Here is a 13204-nt window from a genome sequence, read left to right on the forward strand (position 1 = left end):
TCGGGATTGCAAGATAACCAAACAAAACTTTTAGTGGATTTCTACTTATTTTATTAAATATCATCTCCACCAAACAGGACAAGCTTGCATCTGTTATAGTTTTGGAGAAAAATGTGTTCATTTCATGTATGCGCGAAATGCCTTAAAAATGGCTTTAAAATGGATTTGGAGCATGGAGACGATTATCTCGGGATTGCAAGATAACCAAACAAAACTTTTAGTGGATTTCTACTTATTTTATTAAATATCATCTCCACCAAACAGGACAAGCTTGCATCTGTTATAGTTTTGGAGAAAAATGTGTTCATTTCATGTATGCGCGAAATGCCTTAAAAATGGCTTTAAAATGGATTTGGAGCATGGAGACGATTATCTCGGGATTGCAAGATAACCAAACAAAACTTTTAGTGGATTTCTACTTATTTTATTAAATATCATCTCCACCAAACAGGACAAGCTTGCATCTGTTATAGTTTTGGAGAAAAATGTGTTCATTTCATGTATGCGCGAAATGCCTTAAAAATGGCTTTAAAATGGATTTGGAGCATGGAGACGATTATCTCGGGATTGCAAGATAACCAAACAAAACTTTTAGTGGATTTCTACTTATTTTATTAAATATCATCTCCACCAAACAGGACAAGCTTGCATCTGTTATAGTTTTGGAGAAAAATGTGTTCATTTCATGTATGCGCGAAATGCCTTAAAAATGGCTTTAAAATGGATTTGGAGCATGGAGACGATTATCTCGGGATTGCAAGATAACCAAACAAAACTTTTAGTGGATTTCTACTTATTTTATTAAATATCATCTCCACCAAACAGGACAAGCTTGCATCTGTTATAGTTTTGGAGAAAAATGTGTTCATTTCATGTATGCGCGAAATGCCTTAAAAATGGCTTTAAAATGGATTTGGAGCATGGAGACGATTATCTCGGGATTGCAAGATAACCAAACAAAACTTTTAGTGGATTTCTACTTATTTTATTAAATATCATCTCCACCAAACAGGACAAGCTTGCATCTGTTATAGTTTTGGAGAAAAATGTGTTCATTTCATGTATGCGCGAAATGCCTTAAAAATGGCTTTAAAATGGATTTGGAGCATGGAGACGATTATCTCGGGATTGCAAGATAACCAAACAAAACTTTTAGTGGATTTCTACTTATTTTATTAAATATCATCTCCACCAAACAGGACAAGCTTGCATCTGTTATAGTTTTGGAGAAAAATGTGTTCATTTCATGTATGCGCGAAATGCCTTAAAAATGGCTTTAAAATGGATTTGGAGCATGGAGACGATTATCTCGGGATTGCAAGATAACCAAACAAAACTTTTAGTGGATTTCTACTTATTTTATTAAATATCATCTCCACCAAACAGGACAAGCTTGCATCTGTTATAGTTTTGGAGAAAAATGTGTTCATTTCATGTATGCGCGAAATGCCTTAAAAATGGCTTTAAAATGGATTTGGAGCATGGAGACGATTATCTCGGGATTGCAAGATAACCAAACAAAACTTTTAGTGGATTTCTACTTATTTTATTAAATATCATCTCCACCAAACAGGACAAGCTTGCATCTGTTATAGTTTTGGAGAAAAATGTGTTCATTTCATGTATGCGCGAAATGCCTTAAAAATGGCTTTAAAATGGATTTGGAGCATGGAGACGATTATCTCGGGATTGCAAGATAACCAAACAAAACTTTTAGTGGATTTCTACTTATTTTATTAAATATCATCTCCACCAAACAGGACAAGCTTGCATCTGTTATAGTTTTGGAGAAAAATGTGTTCATTTCATGTATGCGCGAAATGCCTTAAAAATGGCTTTAAAATGGATTTGGAGCATGGAGACGATTATCTCGGGATTGCAAGATAACCAAACAAAACTTTTAGTGGATTTCTACTTATTTTATTAAATATCATCTCCACCAAACAGGACAAGCTTGCATCTGTTATAGTTTTGGAGAAAAATGTGTTCATTTCATGTATGCGCGAAATGCCTTAAAAATGGCTTTAAAATGGATTTGGAGCATGGAGACGATTATCTCGGGATTGCAAGATAACCAAACAAAACTTTTAGTGGATTTCTACTTATTTTATTAAATATCATCTCCACCAAACAGGACAAGCTTGCATCTGTTATAGTTTTGGAGAAAAATGTGTTCATTTCATGTATGCGCGAAATGCCTTAAAAATGGCTTTAAAATGGATTTGGAGCATGGAGACGATTATCTCGGGATTGCAAGATAACCAAACAAAACTTTTAGTGGATTTCTACTTATTTTATTAAATATCATCTCCACCAAACAGGACAAGCTTGCATCTGTTATAGTTTTGGAGAAAAATGTGTTCATTTCATGTATGCGCGAAATGCCTTAAAAATGGCTTTAAAATGGATTTGGAGCATGGAGACGATTATCTCGGGATTGCAAGATAACCAAACAAAACTTTTAGTGGATTTCTACTTATTTTATTAAATATCATCTCCACCAAACAGGACAAGCTTGCATCTGTTATAGTTTTGGAGAAAAATGTGTTCATTTCATGTATGCGCGAAATGCCTTAAAAATGGCTTTAAAATGGATTTGGAGCATGGAGACGATTATCTCGGGATTGCAAGATAACCAAACAAAACTTTTAGTGGATTTCTACTTATTTTATTAAATATCATCTCCACCAAACAGGACAAGCTTGCATCTGTTATAGTTTTGGAGAAAAATGTGTTCATTTCATGTATGCGCGAAATGCCTTAAAAATGGCTTTAAAATGGATTTGGAGCATGGAGACGATTATCTCGGGATTGCAAGATAACCAAACAAAACTTTTAGTGGATTTCTACTTATTTTATTAAATATCATCTCCACCAAACAGGACAAGCTTGCATCTGTTATAGTTTTGGAGAAAAATGTGTTCATTTCATGTATGCGCGAAATGCCTTAAAAATGGCTTTAAAATGGATTTGGAGCATGGAGACGATTATCTCGGGATTGCAAGATAACCAAACAAAACTTTTAGTGGATTTCTACTTATTTTATTAAATATCATCTCCACCAAACAGGACAAGCTTGCATCTGTTATAGTTTTGGAGAAAAATGTGTTCATTTCATGTATGCGCGAAATGCCTTAAAAATGGCTTTAAAATGGATTTGGAGCATGGAGACGATTATCTCGGGATTGCAAGATAACCAAACAAAACTTTTAGTGGATTTCTACTTATTTTATTAAATATCATCTCCACCAAACAGGACAAGCTTGCATCTGTTATAGTTTTGGAGAAAAATGTGTTCATTTCATGTATGCGCGAAATGCCTTAAAAATGGCTTTAAAATGGATTTGGAGCATGGAGACGATTATCTCGGGATTGCAAGATAACCAAACAAAACTTTTAGTGGATTTCTACTTATTTTATTAAATATCATCTCCACCAAACAGGACAAGCTCTGCATCTGTTATAGTTTTGGAGAAAAATGTGTTCATTTCATGTATGCGCGAAATGCCTTAAAAATGGCTTTAAAATGGATTTGGAGCATGGAGACGATTATCTCGGGATTGCAAGATAACCAAACAAAACTTTTAGTGGATTTCTACTTATTTTATTAAATATCATCTCCACCAAACAGGACAAGCTTGCATCTGTTATAGTTTTGGAGAAAAATGTGTTCATTTCATGTATGCGCGAAATGCCTTAAAAATGGCTTTAAAATGGATTTGGAGCATGGAGACGATTATCTCGGGATTGCAAGATAACCAAACAAAACTTTTAGTGGATTTCTACTTATTTTATTAAATATCATCTCCACCAAACAGGACAAGCTTGCATCTGTTATAGTTTTGGAGAAAAATGTGTTCATTTCATGTATGCGCGAAATGCCTTAAAAATGGCTTTAAAATGGATTTGGAGCATGGAGACGATTATCTCGGGATTGCAAGATAACCAAACAAAACTTTTAGTGGATTTCTACTTATTTTATTAAATATCATCTCCACCAAACAGGACAAGCTTGCATCTGTTATAGTTTTGGAGAAAAATGTGTTCATTTCATGTATGCGCGAAATGCCTTAAAAATGGCTTTAAAATGGATTTGGAGCATGGAGACGATTATCTCGGGATTGCAAGATAACCAAACAAAACTTTTAGTGGATTTCTACTTATTTTATTAAATATCATCTCCACCAAACAGGACAAGCTTGCATCTGTTATAGTTTTGGAGAAAAATGTGTTCATTTCATGTATGCGCGAAATGCCTTAAAAATGGCTTTAAAATGGATTTGGAGCATGGAGACGATTATCTCGGGATTGCAAGATAACCAAACAAAACTTTTAGTGGATTTCTACTTATTTTATTAAATATCATCTCCACCAAACAGGACAAGCTTGCATCTGTTATAGTTTTGGAGAAAAATGTGTTCATTTCATGTATGCGCGAAATGCCTTAAAAATGGCTTTAAAATGGATTTGGAGCATGGAGACGATTATCTCGGGATTGCAAGATAACCAAACAAAACTTTTAGTGGATTTCTACTTATTTTATTAAATATCATCTCCACCAAACAGGACAAGCTTGCATCTGTTATAGTTTTGGAGAAAAATGTGTTCATTTCATGTATGCGCGAAATGCCTTAAAAATGGCTTTAAAATGGATTTGGAGCATGGAGACGATTATCTCGGGATTGCAAGATAACCAAACAAAACTTTTAGTGGATTTCTACTTATTTTATTAAATATCATCTCCACCAAACAGGACAAGCTTGCATCTGTTATAGTTTTGGAGAAAAATGTGTTCATTTCATGTATGCGCGAAATGCCTTAAAAATGGCTTTAAAATGGATTTGGAGCATGGAGACGATTATCTCGGGATTGCAAGATAACCAAACAAAACTTTTAGTGGATTTCTACTTATTTTATTAAATATCATCTCCACCAAACAGGACAAGCTTGCATCTGTTATAGTTTTGGAGAAAAATGTGTTCATTTCATGTATGCGCGAAATGCCTTAAAAATGGCTTTAAAATGGATTTGGAGCATGGAGACGATTATCTCGGGATTGCAAGATAACCAAACAAAACTTTTAGTGGATTTCTACTTATTTTATTAAATATCATCTCCACCAAACAGGACAAGCTTGCATCTGTTATAGTTTTGGAGAAAAATGTGTTCATTTCATGTATGCGCGAAATGCCTTAAAAATGGCTTTAAAATGGATTTGGAGCATGGAGACGATTATCTCGGGATTGCAAGATAACCAAACAAAACTTTTAGTGGATTTCTACTTATTTTATTAAATATCATCTCCACCAAACAGGACAAGCTTGCATCTGTTATAGTTTTGGAGAAAAATGTGTTCATTTCATGTATGCGCGAAATGCCTTAAAAATGGCTTTAAAATGGATTTGGAGCATGGAGACGATTATCTCGGGATTGCAAGATAACCAAACAAAACTTTTAGTGGATTTCTACTTATTTTATTAAATATCATCTCCACCAAACAGGACAAGCTTGCATCTGTTATAGTTTTGGAGAAAAATGTGTTCATTTCATGTATGCGCGAAATGCCTTAAAAATGGCTTTAAAATGGATTTGGAGCATGGAGACGATTATCTCGGGATTGCAAGATAACCAAACAAAACTTTTAGTGGATTTCTACTTATTTTATTAAATATCATCTCCACCAAACAGGACAAGCTTGCATCTGTTATAGTTTTGGAGAAAAATGTGTTCATTTCATGTATGCGCGAAATGCCTTAAAAATGGCTTTAAAATGGATTTGGAGCATGGAGACGATTATCTCGGGATTGCAAGATAACCAAACAAAACTTTTAGTGGATTTCTACTTATTTTATTAAATATCATCTCCACCAAACAGGACAAGCTTGCATCTGTTATAGTTTTGGAGAAAAATGTGTTCATTTCATGTATGCGCGAAATGCCTTAAAAATGGCTTTAAAATGGATTTGGAGCATGGAGACGATTATCTCGGGATTGCAAGATAACCAAACAAAACTTTTAGTGGATTTCTACTTATTTTATTAAATATCATCTCCACCAAACAGGACAAGCTTGCATCTGTTATAGTTTTGGAGAAAAATGTGTTCATTTCATGTATGCGCGAAATGCCTTAAAAATGGCTTTAAAATGGATTTGGAGCATGGAGACGATTATCTCGGGATTGCAAGATAACCAAACAAAACTTTTAGTGGATTTCTACTTATTTTATTAAATATCATCTCCACCAAACAGGACAAGCTTGCATCTGTTATAGTTTTGGAGAAAAATGTGTTCATTTCATGTATGCGCGAAATGCCTTAAAAATGGCTTTAAAATGGATTTGGAGCATGGAGACGATTATCTCGGGATTGCAAGATAACCAAACAAAACTTTTAGTGGATTTCTACTTATTTTATTAAATATCATCTCCACCAAACAGGACAAGCTTGCATCTGTTATAGTTTTGGAGAAAAATGTGTTCATTTCATGTATGCGCGAAATGCCTTAAAAATGGCTTTAAAATGGATTTGGAGCATGGAGACGATTATCTCGGGATTGCAAGATAACCAAACAAAACTTTTAGTGGATTTCTACTTATTTTATTAAATATCATCTCCACCAAACAGGACAAGCTTGCATCTGTTATAGTTTTGGAGAAAAATGTGTTCATTTCATGTATGCGCGAAATGCCTTAAAAATGGCTTTAAAATGGATTTGGAGCATGGAGACGATTATCTCGGGATTGCAAGATAACCAAACAAAACTTTTAGTGGATTTCTACTTATTTTATTAAATATCATCTCCACCAAACAGGACAAGCTTGCATCTGTTATAGTTTTGGAGAAAAATGTGTTCATTTCATGTATGCGCGAAATGCCTTAAAAATGGCTTTAAAATGGATTTGGAGCATGGAGACGATTATCTCGGGATTGCAAGATAACCAAACAAAACTTTTAGTGGATTTCTACTTATTTTATTAAATATCATCTCCACCAAACAGGACAAGCTTGCATCTGTTATAGTTTTGGAGAAAAATGTGTTCATTTCATGTATGCGCGAAATGCCTTAAAAATGGCTTTAAAATGGATTTGGAGCATGGAGACGATTATCTCGGGATTGCAAGATAACCAAACAAAACTTTTAGTGGATTTCTACTTATTTTATTAAATATCATCTCCACCAAACAGGACAAGCTTGCATCTGTTATAGTTTTGGAGAAAAATGTGTTCATTTCATGTATGCGCGAAATGCCTTAAAAATGGCTTTAAAATGGATTTGGAGCATGGAGACGATTATCTCGGGATTGCAAGATAACCAAACAAAACTTTTAGTGGATTTCTACTTATTTTATTAAATATCATCTCCACCAAACAGGACAAGCTTGCATCTGTTATAGTTTTGGAGAAAAATGTGTTCATTTCATGTATGCGCGAAATGCCTTAAAAATGGCTTTAAAATGGATTTGGAGCATGGAGACGATTATCTCGGGATTGCAAGATAACCAAACAAAACTTTTAGTGGATTTCTACTTATTTTATTAAATATCATCTCCACCAAACAGGACAAGCTTGCATCTGTTATAGTTTTGGAGAAAAATGTGTTCATTTCATGTATGCGCGAAATGCCTTAAAAATGGCTTTAAAATGGATTTGGAGCATGGAGACGATTATCTCGGGATTGCAAGATAACCAAACAAAACTTTTAGTGGATTTCTACTTATTTTATTAAATATCATCTCCACCAAACAGGACAAGCTTGCATCTGTTATAGTTTTGGAGAAAAATGTGTTCATTTCATGTATGCGCGAAATGCCTTAAAAATGGCTTTAAAATGGATTTGGAGCATGGAGACGATTATCTCGGGATTGCAAGATAACCAAACAAAACTTTTAGTGGATTTCTACTTATTTTATTAAATATCATCTCCACCAAACAGGACAAGCTTGCATCTGTTATAGTTTTGGAGAAAAATGTGTTCATTTCATGTATGCGCGAAATGCCTTAAAAATGGCTTTAAAATGGATTTGGAGCATGGAGACGATTATCTCGGGATTGCAAGATAACCAAACAAAACTTTTAGTGGATTTCTACTTATTTTATTAAATATCATCTCCACCAAACAGGACAAGCTTGCATCTGTTATAGTTTTGGAGAAAAATGTGTTCATTTCATGTATGCGCGAAATGCCTTAAAAATGGCTTTAAAATGGATTTGGAGCATGGAGACGATTATCTCGGGATTGCAAGATAACCAAACAAAACTTTTAGTGGATTTCTACTTATTTTATTAAATATCATCTCCACCAAACAGGACAAGCTTGCATCTGTTATAGTTTTGGAGAAAAATGTGTTCATTTCATGTATGCGCGAAATGCCTTAAAAATGGCTTTAAAATGGATTTGGAGCATGGAGACGATTATCTCGGGATTGCAAGATAACCAAACAAAACTTTTAGTGGATTTCTACTTATTTTATTAAATATCATCTCCACCAAACAGGACAAGCTTGCATCTGTTATAGTTTTGGAGAAAAATGTGTTCATTTCATGTATGCGCGAAATGCCTTAAAAATGGCTTTAAAATGGATTTGGAGCATGGAGACGATTATCTCGGGATTGCAAGATAACCAAACAAAACTTTTAGTGGATTTCTACTTATTTTATTAAATATCATCTCCACCAAACAGGACAAGCTTGCATCTGTTATAGTTTTGGAGAAAAATGTGTTCATTTCATGTATGCGCGAAATGCCTTAAAAATGGCTTTAAAATGGATTTGGAGCATGGAGACGATTATCTCGGGATTGCAAGATAACCAAACAAAACTTTTAGTGGATTTCTACTTATTTTATTAAATATCATCTCCACCAAACAGGACAAGCTTGCATCTGTTATAGTTTTGGAGAAAAATGTGTTCATTTCATGTATGCGCGAAATGCCTTAAAAATGGCTTTAAAATGGATTTGGAGCATGGAGACGATTATCTCGGGATTGCAAGATAACCAAACAAAACTTTTAGTGGATTTCTACTTATTTTATTAAATATCATCTCCACCAAACAGGACAAGCTTGCATCTGTTATAGTTTTGGAGAAAAATGTGTTCATTTCATGTATGCGCGAAATGCCTTAAAAATGGCTTTAAAATGGATTTGGAGCATGGAGACGATTATCTCGGGATTGCAAGATAACCAAACAAAACTTTTAGTGGATTTCTACTTATTTTATTAAATATCATCTCCACCAAACAGGACAAGCTTGCATCTGTTATAGTTTTGGAGAAAAATGTGTTCATTTCATGTATGCGCGAAATGCCTTAAAAATGGCTTTAAAATGGATTTGGAGCATGGAGACGATTATCTCGGGATTGCAAGATAACCAAACAAAACTTTTAGTGGATTTCTACTTATTTTATTAAATATCATCTCCACCAAACAGGACAAGCTTGCATCTGTTATAGTTTTGGAGAAAAATGTGTTCATTTCATGTATGCGCGAAATGCCTTAAAAATGGCTTTAAAATGGATTTGGAGCATGGAGACGATTATCTCGGGATTGCAAGATAACCAAACAAAACTTTTAGTGGATTTCTACTTATTTTATTAAATATCATCTCCACCAAACAGGACAAGCTTGCATCTGTTATAGTTTTGGAGAAAAATGTGTTCATTTCATGTATGCGCGAAATGCCTTAAAAATGGCTTTAAAATGGATTTGGAGCATGGAGACGATTATCTCGGGATTGCAAGATAACCAAACAAAACTTTTAGTGGATTTCTACTTATTTTATTAAATATCATCTCCACCAAACAGGACAAGCTTGCATCTGTTATAGTTTTGGAGAAAAATGTGTTCATTTCATGTATGCGCGAAATGCCTTAAAAATGGCTTTAAAATGGATTTGGAGCATGGAGACGATTATCTCGGGATTGCAAGATAACCAAACAAAACTTTTAGTGGATTTCTACTTATTTTATTAAATATCATCTCCACCAAACAGGACAAGCTTGCATCTGTTATAGTTTTGGAGAAAAATGTGTTCATTTCATGTATGCGCGAAATGCCTTAAAAATGGCTTTAAAATGGATTTGGAGCATGGAGACGATTATCTCGGGATTGCAAGATAACCAAACAAAACTTTTAGTGGATTTCTACTTATTTTATTAAATATCATCTCCACCAAACAGGACAAGCTTGCATCTGTTATAGTTTTGGAGAAAAATGTGTTCATTTCATGTATGCGCGAAATGCCTTAAAAATGGCTTTAAAATGGATTTGGAGCATGGAGACGATTATCTCGGGATTGCAAGATAACCAAACAAAACTTTTAGTGGATTTCTACTTATTTTATTAAATATCATCTCCACCAAACAGGACAAGCTTGCATCTGTTATAGTTTTGGAGAAAAATGTGTTCATTTCATGTATGCGCGAAATGCCTTAAAAATGGCTTTAAAATGGATTTGGAGCATGGAGACGATTATCTCGGGATTGCAAGATAACCAAACAAAACTTTTAGTGGATTTCTACTTATTTTATTAAATATCATCTCCACCAAACAGGACAAGCTTGCATCTGTTATAGTTTTGGAGAAAAATGTGTTCATTTCATGTATGCGCGAAATGCCTTAAAAATGGCTTTAAAATGGATTTGGAGCATGGAGACGATTATCTCGGGATTGCAAGATAACCAAACAAAACTTTTAGTGGATTTCTACTTATTTTATTAAATATCATCTCCACCAAACAGGACAAGCTTGCATCTGTTATAGTTTTGGAGAAAAATGTGTTCATTTCATGTATGCGCGAAATGCCTTAAAAATGGCTTTAAAATGGATTTGGAGCATGGAGACGATTATCTCGGGATTGCAAGATAACCAAACAAAACTTTTAGTGGATTTCTACTTATTTTATTAAATATCATCTCCACCAAACAGGACAAGCTTGCATCTGTTATAGTTTTGGAGAAAAATGTGTTCATTTCATGTATGCGCGAAATGCCTTAAAAATGGCTTTAAAATGGATTTGGAGCATGGAGACGATTATCTCGGGATTGCAAGATAACCAAACAAAACTTTTAGTGGATTTCTACTTATTTTATTAAATATCATCTCCACCAAACAGGACAAGCTTGCATCTGTTATAGTTTTGGAGAAAAATGTGTTCATTTCATGTATGCGCGAAATGCCTTAAAAATGGCTTTAAAATGGATTTGGAGCATGGAGACGATTATCTCGGGATTGCAAGATAACCAAACAAAACTTTTAGTGGATTTCTACTTATTTTATTAAATATCATCTCCACCAAACAGGACAAGCTTGCATCTGTTATAGTTTTGGAGAAAAATGTGTTCATTTCATGTATGCGCGAAATGCCTTAAAAATGGCTTTAAAATGGATTTGGAGCATGGAGACGATTATCTCGGGATTGCAAGATAACCAAACAAAACTTTTAGTGGATTTCTACTTATTTTATTAAATATCATCTCCACCAAACAGGACAAGCTTGCATCTGTTATAGTTTTGGAGAAAAATGTGTTCATTTCATGTATGCGCGAAATGCCTTAAAAATGGCTTTAAAATGGATTTGGAGCATGGAGACGATTATCTCGGGATTGCAAGATAACCAAACAAAACTTTTAGTGGATTTCTACTTATTTTATTAAATATCATCTCCACCAAACAGGACAAGCTTGCATCTGTTATAGTTTTGGAGAAAAATGTGTTCATTTCATGTATGCGCGAAATGCCTTAAAAATGGCTTTAAAATGGATTTGGAGCATGGAGACGATTATCTCGGGATTGCAAGATAACCAAACAAAACTTTTAGTGGATTTCTACTTATTTTATTAAATATCATCTCCACCAAACAGGACAAGCTTGCATCTGTTATAGTTTTGGAGAAAAATGTGTTCATTTCATGTATGCGCGAAATGCCTTAAAAATGGCTTTAAAATGGATTTGGAGCATGGAGACGATTATCTCGGGATTGCAAGATAACCAAACAAAACTTTTAGTGGATTTCTACTTATTTTATTAAATATCATCTCCACCAAACAGGACAAGCTTGCATCTGTTATAGTTTTGGAGAAAAATGTGTTCATTTCATGTATGCGCGAAATGCCTTAAAAATGGCTTTAAAATGGATTTGGAGCATGGAGACGATTATCTCGGGATTGCAAGATAACCAAACAAAACTTTTAGTGGATTTCTACTTATTTTATTAAATATCATCTCCACCAAACAGGACAAGCTTGCATCTGTTATAGTTTTGGAGAAAAATGTGTTCATTTCATGTATGCGCGAAATGCCTTAAAAATGGCTTTAAAATGGATTTGGAGCATGGAGACGATTATCTCGGGATTGCAAGATAACCAAACAAAACTTTTAGTGGATTTCTACTTATTTTATTAAATATCATCTCCACCAAACAGGACAAGCTTGCATCTGTTATAGTTTTGGAGAAAAATGTGTTCATTTCATGTATGCGCGAAATGCCTTAAAAATGGCTTTAAAATGGATTTGGAGCATGGAGACGATTATCTCGGGATTGCAAGATAACCAAACAAAACTTTTAGTGGATTTCTACTTATTTTATTAAATATCATCTCCACCAAACAGGACAAGCTTGCATCTGTTATAGTTTTGGAGAAAAATGTGTTCATTTCATGTATGCGCGAAATGCCTTAAAAATGGCTTTAAAATGGATTTGGAGCATGGAGACGATTATCTCGGGATTGCAAGATAACCAAACAAAACTTTTAGTGGATTTCTACTTATTTTATTAAATATCATCTCCACCAAACAGGACAAGCTTGCATCTGTTATAGTTTTGGAGAAAAATGTGTTCATTTCATGTATGCGCGAAATGCCTTAAAAATGGCTTTAAAATGGATTTGGAGCATGGAGACGATTATCTCGGGATTGCAAGATAACCAAACAAAACTTTTAGTGGATTTCTACTTATTTTATTAAATATCATCTCCACCAAACAGGACAAGCTTGCATCTGTTATAGTTTTGGAGAAAAATGTGTTCATTTCATGTATGCGCGAAATGCCTTAAAAATGGCTTTAAAATGGATTTGGAGCATGGAGACGATTATCTCGGGATTGCAAGATAACCAAACAAAACTTTTAGTGGATTTCTACTTATTTTATTAAATATCATCTCCACCAAACAGGACAAGCTTGCATCTGTTATAGTTTTGGAGAAAAAT

The sequence above is a fragment of the Anomaloglossus baeobatrachus genome, unplaced genomic scaffold, assembly GCF_048569485.1.
Source record: "Anomaloglossus baeobatrachus isolate aAnoBae1 unplaced genomic scaffold, aAnoBae1.hap1 Scaffold_70, whole genome shotgun sequence".
Lineage (NCBI taxonomy): Eukaryota > Metazoa > Chordata > Amphibia > Anura > Aromobatidae > Anomaloglossus > Anomaloglossus baeobatrachus.